We start from the raw sequence: 15,960 nt of genomic DNA on the forward strand, positions 1-15,960 counted from the left end.
CTACTGATCAAAATAAAATACAAGCAAAAAATAGAGACTCAGCAGAAACTAAATCAACAGCAACGAAGAAGAGGAAAACACAATAAGACAGAACATCTGGAAAGAAGCTCAATAAAGGCATGGAAGATCTAAATGCCACAATCAACCAACTCGACCGTATAGACATATACAGAACACTCCACCCAACAGCAGCCAAGTATGCTTTCTTTTCTAGTGCACATGGAACATTCTCTAAAATAGACCACATATTAGGTCATAAAGCAAGCCTTAGCAGAATCCAAAACATCAAAATATTACAAAGCATCTTCTCTGACCATAAGGCCATAAAAGTAGAAATCAATAACAGAAAAAGCAGAGAAAAGAAATCAAACACTTGGAAACTGAACAATACCCTGCTCAAGAAAGACTGGATTATAGAAGACATTAAGGATGGAATAAAGAAATTCATAGAATCCAATGAGAATGAAAACACTTCCTATCAGAACCTTTGGGACACAGCAAAAGCAGTGCCCAGAGGTCAGCTTATATGAATAAACTTGAACAAATAGAGAGCAACAAATGAAACCTTCAGGCACTAAAATAATACAACCATTTTGGAAAATGATATGGTGCTTCCTTAGAAAGGTAGAAATAGAAATACCATATGATCCAGCAATCCCACTCCTAGGAATGTATCCTAGAGAAATAAGAGTCATCACATGAATAGATATGCACACCCATGTTCATTGCAGCATTGTTCACCATAGCAAAAAGATGGAAACAACATACATGCCCATCAACAGATAAATGGATAAACAAACTGTGGTACATACACACGATAAAGAACAATGCTGAATCTGCAAAGCATCTCACGACAACATGGATGAATCCGGAGGGCAGCATGCTGAGTGAAGTAAGTCAATCACAAAAGGACAAATATTGTATGAGACCACTACTATAAAAATTCACGAAAAGGTTTACACACAAAAAGAAGCAATCTTTGATATCTGAGGGGAGGGGTGGGGATAGAAAAACACTAACTAGACAATAGATAAGTGGTGACTTTGGTGAAGGGTAAGACAGTACACAATGCTGGGGAAGCCAGCACAACTTGTCCAAGGCAAGGTCATGGAAGCTCCTTAGATATATCCAAACTCCCTGAGGGACCGAATTGCTGGGCTGAAGGCTGTGGGGACCATGGTCTCAGGGAACATCTAGCTCAATTGGCGTAACATAGTTAATAAAGAAAACGTTCTACATTCTACTTTGGTGAGTAGCATCTGGGGTCTTAAAGGCCTGTGAGCGGCCATCTAAGATACTTCACTGGTCTCACCCCTTCAGGAGCAAGGGAGAATGAAGAAAACTAAACATACAAGGGAAAAATTAGTCTAGAGGACTAATGGACCACATCTACCATGGCCTCCACCAGACTGAATCCAGTACAACTAGATGGTGCCCAGCTACCACCACTGACTGCTCTGACAGGGATCAAAATAGACTGTCCCGGACAGAGCTGGAGAAAAGTGGAGAACAAAATTCTAACTCACAAAAAAAGACCAGACTTACGGGCCTGACAGAGACTGGAGAAACCCCGAGAATATGGCCCCTGGGCACCCTTTAACTCAGTAATGAAGTCACTCCTTAGGTTCATTCTTCAGCCAAAGATTTGATAGGCCCATAGAACAAAATAAGACTAAAGGGGCACGCCAGACCAGAGGCAAGGACTAGAAGGCAGGAAGGAGGTGACAGAAAAGCTGGTAATAGGACCCTAAAGGTCAAGGAGATTGTTGGCGTGTTGTGGGGTTGTTAACCAACGTCATAAAACATGTGTACTGTTTAATGAGAAGCTAGTTTGTTCTGTAAACCTTCATCTAAAGTACAATAAAAAAAAATGTAGGGACAACACTAACTACAAAGTTTCTAATCATGATATTATTTAAGATTTGTCCTGCTTCTCCAGCATGAAGTACAAAAATAAGAGCACATCTTCTGCATAATTGAAATTACTCTGGGGACACCTTACCGACTTTCTTTTATCTCAAGAGGTTTCTTCAGAGAAAATCAGTCAGTCTCCCAAAGGGCCCTTTCTTGGCCACAGTTGCTGGGGTACCTCTCACACAGGGTCTCTGTTGGAAGGAGGCTGTCAGGCACTTGGGAACAGGCTGGCTACTTGGTCATTTCCCTAGAAGGTCAGAATCAGTTTAGTTCCAACCCCAGCCCTTCCCAAGCTAACCTTGGTGAATTCCCCCTTTACGCCCTTATATCTTTCAGATGACTCAGCTATAGTCAGCTCAGTCCATCAAGGAGGCTCTAATAAGCCTCATTATGGCATATTTCCTACCCCATCTCCAATAACTTTTTTTTTTATTGTGCTTTTAGTGAAAGTTTACAAATCAAGTCAGTCTCTCACACAAAAACTTACATACACCTTGCTACCTACCCCCAATTGCTCTCCCCTCAATGAGACAGCCCACTCCTTCCCTCCACTCTCTCCTTTTGTGTCCATTTCACCAGCTTCTAAGCCCCTCTACCTTCTCATCTCCCCTTCAGGGAGGAGATGCCAACACAGTCTCAAATGTCCATCTGATCCAAGAAGCTCACTCCTCACCAGCATCCCTCTCCAACCCATTGTCCAGTCCAATCCCTGTCTGGAAAGTTGGCTTTGGGAATGGTTCCCATCCTGGGCCAATGGGAGGTCTGGGGGCCATGACCACTGGAGTCCTTCTAATCTCAGTCAGACCATTAAGTCTGGCCTTTCTATGAGAATTTGGGGTCTGTATCCCACTGCTGTCCTGCTCCCTCAGGGGTTCTCTGTTGTGTTCCCTGTCAGAACAGTCCTTGTTGTAGCAGGGGACCATCTAGCTCTTCTGGTCTCAGGCTGATGTAGTCTCTGGTTTATGTGGCCCTTTCTATCTCTTCGGCTCATACTTACCTTGTGTCCTTGGTGTTCTTCATTCTCCTTTGATCCAGGTGGGTTGAGACCAATTGATGCATCTTTGATGGCCACTTGCTAGCGTTTAAGACCCCGGACCCCTCCCTCCAAGGTGCGATGCAGAATGTTTTCTTAATAGATTTTATTATGCCAATTGACTTAGATGTCCCCTGAAACCATGGTCCCCAAACCCCCGCCCCTGCTACGCTGGCCTTTGAAGCATTCAGTTTGTTCAGGAAACTTCTTTCCTTTTCGTTTAGTCCAGTTGTGCTGACCTCGCCTGTATTGTGTGTTGTCTTTCTCATCATCTAGTTTGTATCTACTATCTAATTAGTGAATACCCTTCTCCCACCCCCTTCTCGTAACCACCAAAAAATATTTTCTTCTCTGTTTAAACTATTTCTTGAGTTCTTATCTCCAATAACTTTTGAGCTCTATCTTCTAAGAGATATGAGTGGGGTGGCCTCACACCTCAAGCATGGTGTGCTCCTTGCTGTACATTTACATAACCACAAGGAGCTACTCGAGGGTGTCTTCCTAAAGACCAGCCCCACTGCTGGCAACTTTTATTTTATTTATTTTTTTTATTGTACTTTAAGTGAAAGTTTACAAATCAAGTCAGTCTCTCATACAAAAAGTTATAGATACCGTGCTATGTGCTCCTAGCTGCTCTTCCCCAGTGGGGCAGCACATTTCTTCTCTCCACTCTGTATTCCCTGTGTCCATTCAACCAGCTCCTGTTCCCCTCTTCCTTCTCATCTCACCTCCATACAGACGTTGCCCACATAGTCTCATGTGTCTACTTGAGCCAAGAAGCTCTCTCCTCACCAGTATCATGATCTATCTTATAGTCCAGTCCAATTCCTGTCTGAAGAGTTGGCTCTTTGGGAGCCCCCTCTGGGGGAATGGTTGGCAACTTTTACTTTTAATTAAAATTTTTATTTTAAAAAACATTATTCTTCTTTCTATGAATATCCAACAGATTTCACTCAAAATTTATTTTAAATACAAAAGGGTGTATAACAAAAAGGCACCCTCCCAGCCCTGCCCCAGCCCCCTACTTAGAAGCACACAACATTATCAGCCTCCATATCTCTGAAAATATTTTTAAGAAAATTTTGCACTTTGCTGTCTTTACTTAAAATACTGTATCTTGGGGATCGTCTTAGTTACCTAGTGCTGCTAGAACATAAATACCACTACAAGTGGGTGGCTTTAAGGAACAGAAATTTATTTTCTCACAGTTCTGGAGACTAAAAGTCCAAACCAGGATGTCAGCTGTGTTGATTCCTTCTTTGTCACTAGCCCTGGGCTTTCTTGGTTCCTTGGCAATCTTTGGCAACCCTTGGCTTGTAGATGATCCTCACATGGGATCTGTCTTTCCCTATGTGTCTCTGTTTCTATTCTGATCTTTTTATAACTCAGGAGTGATTAGGTTTAGAAGCCAACCTATTCTTGTAGGATCTCATTAACATAACAAAAGAAAACCCTACTTCCAAACATGAATCTGATTGGAATTCAACATATATTTCTTCAACACAATTCAATCCATAACAGGGAACATTCCATATCAGTGCACAATGCTCTTCTACATATTGCTTGGATATATCATAACTTATTTAACTGATTCCTTATTAGGCTGTTTCCTATCTTTACTATTCAATCAGCAATATACAACAAATATCCTTGTAGGGTCATCATTTCACATATATGTAAGCATGTCTGTGTGATAAATTCCTAGAAATGGAATTAATCACTAGGTTAAAGGATACGGTATATTATGAATTTTGGTAGATATGCCAATTTGCTCTCCATAGAAACTTAGCAACTCACCCAACTCAAAGTGGGAAAGCTGGGATTTAAACCCAGGCCTACTAGGTCAGAATTCACACTCTTAACCACTGAGATACAATCTAATTTTTGCCAAGCTAAAGGGGCCCTGGTGACACAGTGGTTAAGCATTTGGCTGCTAACCAAAAGGTCAGCAGTTCCAATCCACCAGCTGCTCCTGGGAAACCCTGTAGGGCAGTTCTACTCTGTCCAATAGGGTTGCTATGAGTTGGAATTGACTCAATGGGAATGGGTTTAAGAGACAAAAAAATGGTCACCTCATGGTAGTTTGTACTTGAATTTCTCTTATTGTGAAAGAAGTTTGCCATGGATTGAATTGTGTCCCCCAAAAATATATGTCAACTTGGGTAGGCCATGATTCCCAATATTGTATGATTGTCTACTATTTTTCCATCTGATGTGATTTTCCTATGTGTTGTAAATCCTACCTCTCTGATGCTAATGAGGCAGGATTAAAAGCAGTTGATGAGTCAAGACTCAATCTACAAGATTAGGTTATGTCTTAAACCAATCTCTTTTGAGATATAAAAGAGAGAACAGAACACAGAGAGTGGTGTACCTCCTACCACCAAGAAAGTAGTGCCAAGAGAAGAGTGCATTCCTTGGACCTCAGGTACCTGCACTAAGCAGTTCCTAGGCCAGGGGAAGATTGATGACAAGGACATTTCTCCAGAGCTGACAGAGAAAGCCCTCCCCTGGAAGTGCCCTAAATTAGGACTTCTAGCCTGCTAGACTGTGAGAGAATAAACTTCTTTATTGAAGCCATCCACTTGTGGTATTTCTGTTATAGCAGCACTGGATGACTAAGACAAGGGTGAACATTTTTTCACATGCTTAAGAGTGATTTGTGTTTCCTTTTCTGTGAATTGTTTGTACATAGTCTGCCCATTTTTCCATTAGGTTATTGGCTTGTTTTCCTACCAATTTGTAGGAAGTCTTATAGTATTAGAGAAGTTAGCCCTTTCTATACTCTCAGTTGAAAATATTTTCCCCAGTTTGCCATTTACGTTTTGACTTCTGCCATGAAGAAATTAGATTTCTATATAATCATATTTATCCATTTTTGATGTGATAGATTCTGGACTTTGTTTCATGCTTGGACAAAATTTCCATTTGTGAAACAATGAAAAAAAAAATCTCCAGTGGCTTTTTCAAGTACTTTTATGGTATCCTTTTTTTTTGACATCTAGATATTTGGTACATTTGGAATTTATTCCAGTAAAAGATACGGATCCAAGTGTTTTACTCCTAATGGCTGCTCAGCTGTCCCGAAACTTTTTTTTTTTTCTTAAATCATCTATACTTTCCCATTAATTTATGCCACCTTTATTATATATTAAATCCCACTGGCAAGATTCAAATGACATGTTTTTTAGTTAAAAAAAAAAAAAAGACAAAATGTATTATGCATGGGCACCCTACTTCATTCCCTCCCACCTCTGTGTTTATGAACCAACAGGGGAAACATCTGAAATATTTAATAATAAGGTCCAACAATAGGATTTTAGTTAAAGCGCATTCTTGCAAATCTACTTGATGGAATCTTATGCAACCTTCAAAGCAACAATTTTAAAGATTCTATCAACACGTGGGGAAATGCTTCTGATACAAATGCTAAGTGAAAAAGGAAGGATATAAACTTTATGCAAACCAAGAATGTGACCACATTCTGAAAACATTCATAGAAAAGAATCACACAAGCAACAGAATGGAAGGATAATGATGATTTTGTTGGGATCTGGGATGAGAGATTCCCCCATCTTTTTTTCCCCCCGTTAATTTTCAGTAAAGTGGTGATAGCAATATAATTTTCAAATTTTCACTTTTTAATAACGGCAGATTATTGTCCATATTTGTTTTTCCTCCTCTTCCTCTGGAGACCTCACTAAAATTATAGTGAAGAAATGAAAAGATTACAAACCCACAAAGACAAAGAAACCGGAAGAAAAAGATCTCATGGTTGAAAAATTCCAACACATTTTTGGAAGAGGGAAAGTTGGTGGGGAGTGGTAACAGACTCCACAGAGCTGTGAAAGGAACAGACCAGAAGGCGCTGGGTGGAGTGGTGATTAAAGTAAAACATGTCACTTATGGACAGGACTCCAGACTTCCCTTCTGGGAGACATCGCTGACTCACTGTGTGTACCCTCAGGCCAAGAAACTCAGAAGTGCTCTTGCCTCTTTTCTCCCAGCTAAACAAGGAACACTGTGTTTAACATCTCTTGCCTCCATTTGGGGCTGCAGGGAGAATTAATTACTGTTTGAGAAGGTATGTGAACTGGTGGAATAAAAGACCCAACAGACTCCAGGAGGGTTCTTAGTGGTCATGTAACCCTTTAAACCCTATGATCCTCTCATGCATCCAGGAGGCCAGCACTTCATAGCTGGGCAACTGCAGGTGCAGCCTAATGCAGGCTTTGGCCAAATGCTCAAGACACATGCAAGAACTGGGATGGCTGGCTGTGAAGACATGAGACTCTCAGCTGGGACACTAATCTAGGCACCTCCTTGAACAGTTGCTTCCCCTGGAGCTGGTGATATGTCCTCCTGAGTCCCCCCTTCTAGCGCCAACCCCATACATCCCCAGATCTGGAGCCCTCTCTTAAGCTCTCATCTCACATCCTTCGTTGCTCCTAACTACCAAGACAAGTCCAGCCACCCACACGTTGGGAGTTACAGTACCCTAGAGTTGCTGCTTAGAATACAAAATGGTCTGGCCAAGATGTAGAGTCACGGTACAATTTAATGATCTCAATAAATTCATTATGTTGGTAGATCCATCTACTCAGGAGGAACCTACACACACACACACACACACACACACACACATGCACGCACACATGTACAAACACACACACACACACACACCATGAGCTGGTTTTCAGGAACCTGATGGTGAGCTTGGATCCATCCTCTTTTCTATGGCTGGGAAACCGATGGGGCTAAAAACATTCATTCAATCATCTTCATTATTTCTTTGAGAGACTGACTTGCTAAGCCTACAAATGCAACTTTGAAGGCTGTGATAATAGCTGACTGAAAATCCACTCAATAAGTCAGTTGCTGCCCTGTTGTTGTTACGTGCCATTGAGTGGATTTTGACTCATAGTAACCCCATGTGACAGTGTAAAATTGCCCCATAAGGTTTTCTAGGCTGTAATCTTTATGGGAACAGATTGCCAGGTCTTTCCCCCATACAGTGGCTGGGTTGATTCGAATCACCAACCTTTTGGTTGGCAGCCAAGCACTCAACCATCGTGCCACTAGGGCTCCTTGTTTCTGCCCTAGACCCTGTGAAAATACAAAGAAATACAATCTTTACCTCAGGGCCCTGGAAAAGGACATCATACTTGGTAAAGTGGAGGGTCAACAAAAGAGAGGAAGACCCTCAATGAGATGGATTGACACAGTGGCTGCAACAATGGGCTCAAGCATAACAACAATTGTGAGGATGGTGCAGGACCAGGCAGTGTTTCGTTCTGCTGTACACAGGGTCGCTGTGAGTCAGAACCAACTCGACGGCACCTAATAACCACCTCAGATCCAGCTAGACTATTCCTACTACTATTAACACTCCCTTTAAAGACTTAAAGGAGCCCTCGTGGTACAGTGGTTAAAGCAATTGACTACTAACTGAAAGGTTGGCAGTTCAAAACCCCCAGCAGTTTTGCGGGAGAAAGATGTGGCAATCTGTTTCCATACAGATTTATGAATTGGAATCGACTAGATGGCAGTAGGTTTGGTTTGGTTTTGGTTTTAGAGACTTAAGCATTGCTTCCTCCGTGAGGGCAGAAACCATGTTTGTCACATGTACTGTTGTACACATCATTCATTCATCAAGTAAATATTTAGTGAGCACTGTTATGTGGCAGTCCCTAATTTAGGCACTAGAAATAAAACAGTGAACAAAAACAATGCATTCTCATGGAGTTTATATTCTAGTAGAGAAGCTAGACAGTATGGTAACAAACAAACTTTTAATATGTAAGTACTTAGTGAAAAACAAAGAAGGGTAAGGTGACAAGGAGGGCAGTAGTAGTTCAGTGGGAGAATTCTCACCTTCCATGTAGGAGACCTGGTTCAAGTCTCGGCCAGTGAACCTCACGCACAGCCACCGCCCATCTACCTGTGGAGGCTTTCGTTTTGCTACGGTGCTGAACAGGTTTCAGAAGAGCTTCCAGACTAAGACAGACCAGGAAGACAGGCCTGGCGATATACTTCTGAAAATCAGCCAGTGAAAACCCTATGGAACACAACAATTCAATCCTCAATTGATCATAGGATGGTGCAGGACTGGCCAGCTTTTTGGTCCGTTGCACCTGGGGTCGCCAAGAGTCAAGGGCCGATGCAAGGGCTGACAAGAGCAACAGAGGGTGTTATTTCACATAAGTTAGTCAGGGGAGGTTTCTCTGATAAGGTGAAGCTCAAGCAGAGAGTTGAATAGGTGAGGGCGCAGGCTCTGCTGATGTCTGGAAGAAGAAGATAGGTAAATGCAAAATCCTCAAGGGTGGTGCAGACCTGGTATGTTGGAATATAGCCAGGAGAAAAGTGTCGCTAGAGTGGAGTGAGCAAAGATGGGGCGCAGCTGGATGTGGGGGGTAGGAAAGGAATGGCATTATCCTGTAGGGCCTTTTTGTTTGTTTTTGTTGTGTGCCATCAAGTCAATTCCAACTCATAGTGACTCTATAGGTCAGGATAGAACTGCCTCATAGGGTTTCCCAGGCTGTAATTTTTACGGGAGCAGATCGCCAGGTCTTTCCCCTGAGGAATGGCTGGCTGATGGGTTTGAACTGCCAACCTTTTGGTTAGCAGTCAAGCACTTAACTGTTGTGCCACCAGGGGCTCTCTGTAGGGCTTTTTAGCCCATGGTAAGTACTTTAAAAAAAAAAAAAAAAAACTTTTTTTTTTTTTAAGTACTTTGTAGACTTTTAATGGAAATATAACATGTACACAAATCATAAGTATGTAGCTCAATGAAATCTTCACAAACCGAACCCATCCATTTAAACCACATCCAGACCAAGCTATATACCATTGCCAGCAACTCAGAAACCTCCTTCATGCCTCTCAGTCATTATTCGCCCACCTCCCCTCAAGGACAGCTACTATTTCAATTTCTCTCACCATAGAGGAAACCCTGGTGGCATAGTGGTTAAGTGCTACGGCTGCTAATCAAAAGGTCTGCAGTTTGAATTCACCAGATATTCCTTGGAAACTCTATGGGCCAGTTCTACTCTGTCCTATAGGGTCGCTATGAGTCGGAATCGACTCGATGGCACTGGGTTTAGTTTTTTTTTTATCACCATAGATTAATTTTGCCTGTATTGAAACTGTATGCAAATGGAATCATAAAATATTACCCTTTGGTGCCTGGCTTTTCTCACTCAATGTTATGTTTGCAAGATTTGTCCATGCTGTTGTGTGTCCATTGTTCATTTTTCTCATTGCTGTGTAGTATTGCACTGTATAAATACACTACATTTTTTTTTATCCATTCTACCATCAACCAACAGTTGGATTGTTTCCCTTTGGAGCCTATTTCAAATAATAGTGCTATGAGCATTCTTGTTTATGTCTTTTGGAAAATATGAGTGTGCATTTTAGGGGTGAGATTCTTGGACACAGGCTTACCTATGTAGACACTGGTAAAGTGTTTTCAGACTTTGCTTTTTTTTTTTTTTCTAAATTCAGGATAAAATTCACAAAAGATAAAGTTCCCCATTTTGACCGTTTAAGAGTATACAATGCAGTGGCTTCCAGCACATTCACAACATTGTGCAACCATCACCACCATCTAATTCCAGAACATTTTCATCACCCCAGACTTTGGTTTTTAATCTGAGTGAAAAGGGAAGTCATTTGAAGGTTCTAAGTCAAGAAATCCCATAATCTGACTTCCTTTTTAAAGGCTTACATATAAGAAATTTTCAAGATTTACATTTTTAAAATGTTCAGCACATGAAATAAAATCCAAGCTGATCAGTCCCAGCACTGAAAGCATGACTCCAAATTTATATCTGTTGCCAGGGCCTCTCCTCTGAAAAACACCTCCTCCTTGACAAGTCCATGGGGACGCTAACGAGCATCTCAAGCTTTCTATGGACCAACGGAGTTGCTGATGGCTCCTCCCGGGCCAGCTCCTACCACAGGGCTCCCCTTCTTAGTTAATGACAGTTCCAGTCTTCCATTTGCTTAGGTCTGGATCTTCGGTGTCTTTGTCTCCCAGCATTTTCTCACACCCTACATTCAATTCAGCTCATCAGCGGCAGATCCCGTGAGCTCTACATTCAAAACATTCCGGAATCCAACTGCTGCTCACCACCTGCCTGCCACGACCTGTCCAAGCCACCTTGTCTCTCCCCTGGACTCTTGCAGTTGACTCCCTTCTGGTTCCTACCCTTGCCCTTCAGCATATTATCAGTGCAGCGTCCGGAAAGATCCTGTTAAAACATAAATCAGATCCTGTCACTTCTCTATATTAAAATCCTCCAGTTGTTTCCCATATCACTGCAGGGAGAAAACCAAAGTCCATACTACAATTCACAAGGTGCAGTGTGACACCAGGTCCCTGGGCGGCAAGAAAGGAGCCCTGCTGGCGCAAAGGTTAAGCGCTCAGCTGCTAACCAAGAGGTCAGCAGTTCAAACCCACCAGCCACTCAACGGGGGAAAGATGTGGCAGTCTGCTTCTGTAAACATTACAGCCTTGGAAACCCTGCGGGGCAGTTCTACTCCGTCGTGTAGGGTCAGTATGAGTCATAATCGACTCAGTGGCAATGGATTTTGGGTCGGGGTGGCACAAATGGTTTGCAATCAACTACTAACCAAAAGGTTGGCAGTTCGAACCCACCCTGTGGTGCCACAGAAGGCCTGACGATCTGCTTCCATAAAGATGACAGCCGAGAAAACCCTATGTAGCTCAGTTCTACTCTGTAACACAAGAGTTGCTGTGAGTTGTAATAGACTAGACGGCAACAGGTTTGGTTTGTTTTTTTTGGACTGATACGACTTCTTTTTACTTCTTTGGCTTTCCCTCATCACTCCAGTCCAGCCACACTGGCCTTTCTGTTGTTCATCTAGCAGGCCAGGTGTGCTCCCACCCCAGGGCCTCTGCACTGTGTACCCTCTGCCTACAATGCTCTTGCCCAAGCTACCTGCATGGCTCACTCCCTTGCCTGCTTCAAGTCTTTACTCAAAATTCCCTTTCCCCCTTCCATAACTTAAATTACCATAAGACCCAGCAATTCCACTCCCTGGTATACATCCAAAAGAACTAAAAATAGTGTTCAAACAAAAACTTGTACATGCATGTTCATAGAAGCATTATTCATAATAGCCAAAAGGTAGAAACAAACCAAACGTCCATCAACTTATGAACGGATAAACAAAATGCGCTGTATTATTGTATATCATACGGCCATAAAAAGGAATGAAGTATTGATATATGCTACAACATGGATGAACCTTTAAAATATGATACTAAGTAAAAGAAGCCAGGCACAAAAGACCACATGTGGTATGACTCCATATAGATGAAACACTCAGAGATGGCAAATCCATAGAGACAGAAAGCAGATTAGAGGTTGGCAGGGGCAGGCAGGAAGGGGGAATGGGGACTGACTGCTTAATGGGTATGGGATTTCCTTTCGAGATACTGAAAATATCCTGGAACTAGACTGTGATGATAGTTGCACAACACCGTAAATGAACTAAATGTCACTAATGGTAAATTTTTAATGCGTTTTTTAAATTGTGAAAATACAGATAATACGGCATTTGCCATTTCAACATTTTTCACGTGTACAGTTCAATAAAACCACTGTCATCGATCATGTTGCACATCTATCACCAAAATCCGTTCCCCAATTTACTGATGGTAAATTTTATGTTAGGAGCCCTGGTGGGGCAATCATTAAGCCAGTTGAAAGGTTAGTGGTTCAAACTCACCAGCGGCTCTGCAGAACAAAGACCTGATGATTGACTCCTGTAAAGATAACAGCCTGGAAAACCCTGTGAGCACTTCTACTCTGTTACATGGGGTCGCTTTGTGTCAAAAATCCACTCGAAGGCACCTAACAACAACAATAAATTTTATATTATGTGTATCTTACTACACTTACACAGAAAATTCCCTTTCCCAGGATGGCCTTCTCCAGCCACCCTGTTTAATACTTCACACTCCACCCTCACCCCTGAGATTTCATACAGGCTTTCCTTTTTCTCCTTAGCGTTGATCACCCTCTTCCATGCTATATTGTCATTATTTTTTATCTTGTTGATCAGCTGTCCCTCCCAGTGGATGCAATCATTATGACAATATTGATTTTTATTTTGTTTACCATCACAGTCCAGCATCTAGAACAGGGCTTGGCACATAGTACAAAAAAAAAAAAAAAAAAAAAAACTGTTGCCATCGAGTCAATTCTGACTCATACCAATCTTACAGGACAGAGTAGAATGGCCCCATAGGGTTTCCAAGGAGCAGCCGGCGGATTCAAACTGCCAACCTTTGGTTAGCAGCCTGAGCTCTGAAACCCTGGGCCAGCAGGGCTCCAGGGCTTAGTAGGCACTCAATGAATATTTACTGAATGAAAGCATGAATGAAAGATGACTCTTGCCCTGGATGCTCCTGATTACCTGCGCCTGCAGTGCTCGTGGCAAGCTGGCACTGGCAAGCAGGACAGAATGAGTTGTTCTTTCCACGCTCTCCCTTCCTGGCGTGCAGGGACCTGGGAAAAGCGGAGCTGCTGATCAATATCTCCGACTGGGAAGGAAGATGGGATTAGGTACTAGAAATAAGAGGAAGGATGTCTCCGCCCGCCCGTCTGCTCTCAGCAGCAGAGGCTGCGATCTGCCTGGCAAGCTGCCTGCTCCCAGAAACAGGATGTGTCCAGAGAGGAAGTGACTGCAGACATGGTGTGGGGTGGAGGAAAAATGCCCCGCGCCTGAGCCTGAGACAGAGACTCGGGGCTAGTCATTCTGGAGCCTTCCAAAGGCCCATTCCTGGGAGATGAGTAAAATCCGGTCCAGAGTTCTGTGGAGGCTCACTCTGGATCTCAGGGAATCCACAGCCCATCTGTAAGACAGCGAGAACAGGTGCTTCCTCCTTTGAGGTTCCCGGCATGGGTGCCTGGGTGCTGAAGGGGAGAGAACGCTCATCCCAACCCACAGCCAGCTCAGGCGGCTGGTCTGAACTAGCCTGCTTCTGTGCCAGTGTCTTCCTGGGAACAATACGGGGGAGGAGGTGTACACCTAGCAAAGCAGCAGGTATTGTGTGCTGTGTCCGCCACCAAACCAAAAAGCCATTTGATTCCAACTCAGGGCAACCTCATGTGACTCACAGCAGAACTGTGCTCCACAGAGTTTTCAATGGCTGATCTTTGGGAAGTAGATTGCCAGAACTTTCTTCTGAGGTGCCCCTGGATGGACCCAAACTTCCACCCTTTCCATTAGTAGCTGAGCATGTTAACCATTTGCACCACCCAGGAACTCCATCTCTGCCACGGGAGGGGGACTAACTGAGTGCCTGAGAGACGGAAAGAGACCTGTGTTTAGGCAGCTGCAGGAACCTTCGTGGGAAGGAGCTTGGTAGCAAGCGTTTTCAGTCTCACCCCTGATTTGAGGTCAGAAGGCAGGTGGACTACCAGGCCATTGGCAGGGGCTCTCTCAGTTTACCTGCTTTCTGCACCTTCCCCAGAAGTGGGCCAGGAAGCAAGCTCAGCCTGACAGAGCCCAGCCTCAGGACCTCCTGCTCAGGTAGGGGGAGTCTCTCAGCATTACTGGGGTGGCCCTGCCTCAAGACCATGGAGGCTGTGGCCCATAGTTTTCCTTTGCAGCCAGAAAAGAGAGAAGTAGTTCCCACAGGCATTCCACAGTAGCTCTGCCTTGGTGGGCTCCAAAATTGGACTCTGCATTTTGAGCAAAGGACGCTAAGATCATCAAACCCCTATCAGGAATTTTTTGATGAAAGACAACTTAGCTGTTCAAGAAAAGACTCAAAAACACCAAACCCGAAAAAAAAACCCATTGCCGTCAAGTCAATTCCAACTCACAGAGACCCTAGAGGACAGGCTAGAACTGCCCCATAGGGCTTCCAAGGAGTGATTGGTGGATTTGAAGTGCCAACCTTTTGGTTAAGAACCGAGCTCTTAACCACTGCGCCACTAGCGCTCCACAAACATAGTAGCACGGAACTTGGTAGATGCATCAAGTTTCCAGAACAGAAAAGGCTAGAAAACCCTCCCGATGCTCTGCATTACCACAGCAACCTCCAGACACGCTCTGGGTCTTATGTTTATGTGAAATGCAGTGAGCAGATCAAAGCTTAGAATGTTATTATGATCATTAAAACTATTATAATAAAAGCTGTGGTATTTTTTTTCTTCCTCTCTGAAAACCAAACCAAGTATCTCTAAGCTTGTCTTGGTAAGAGGTTAAAGATAGTGTCATTCCAGCAGGCTGCTACTAACTTATTTATTTACAGAAAGGAGCTCCTACAGTACAAAGCTTTCTACCACCTGCTTTTTTTTGCTTAAACAATTGATTGTGAGCATCTTTTCATGCCAATATGCATACATCTGGGGGCAGTGGTGGTTTAGTGGTAGAAATCTCATCTTCCACGCACGAGACCCAGGTTTAATTCCCAGTCAATACAGCTCATGCGCAGACACCACCCAATCTGTTAGTGGGGGCTTGCGTGTTGCTATGAAGCTAAACAGGTTTCAGCAGAGCTTCCAGATTAAAACAGACTAGGAAGAAAGGCCTGACAATCTACTTCTAAAAATCAGACAAAGAAAATCCTGTGGATCAAAAGGGTCCAACCTATAACTGATGACAGGGGTGGCGCAGGACTGAGCAGTGTTTTTTTCTGTTGTGCTTCAGGCAGCCATTAGTTGGGGCTGACTTGATAGCAGCCAACAATGCATACATCTACTCCCTTCTACATGCATCCCCTAAGCTAAGAAACTAAGGAGTCTCCCTGGATAGAGATGGAGTAATTTTAGGAATGGCTGGGAGGAGGGCACAGGCATAGAGACCCTTGGACCCAAAGTAGGCATCTCTCTGCCTCCCCTCTGGGCTCTGCTAAACACCCCTGCAATGAAGTGTCCACCACCGGAGCCTTTTCTCACATTAAGCAGCAACTGGTCTTTTTGTGTCTGTGCCCCCTTCTTTGTGACAGCCAGGAAGGTAGGGAGCACGCC

The sequence above is a fragment of the Elephas maximus genome, chromosome 19, assembly GCF_024166365.1.
Source record: "Elephas maximus indicus isolate mEleMax1 chromosome 19, mEleMax1 primary haplotype, whole genome shotgun sequence".
In the NCBI taxonomy this organism is placed as follows: domain Eukaryota; kingdom Metazoa; phylum Chordata; class Mammalia; order Proboscidea; family Elephantidae; genus Elephas; species Elephas maximus.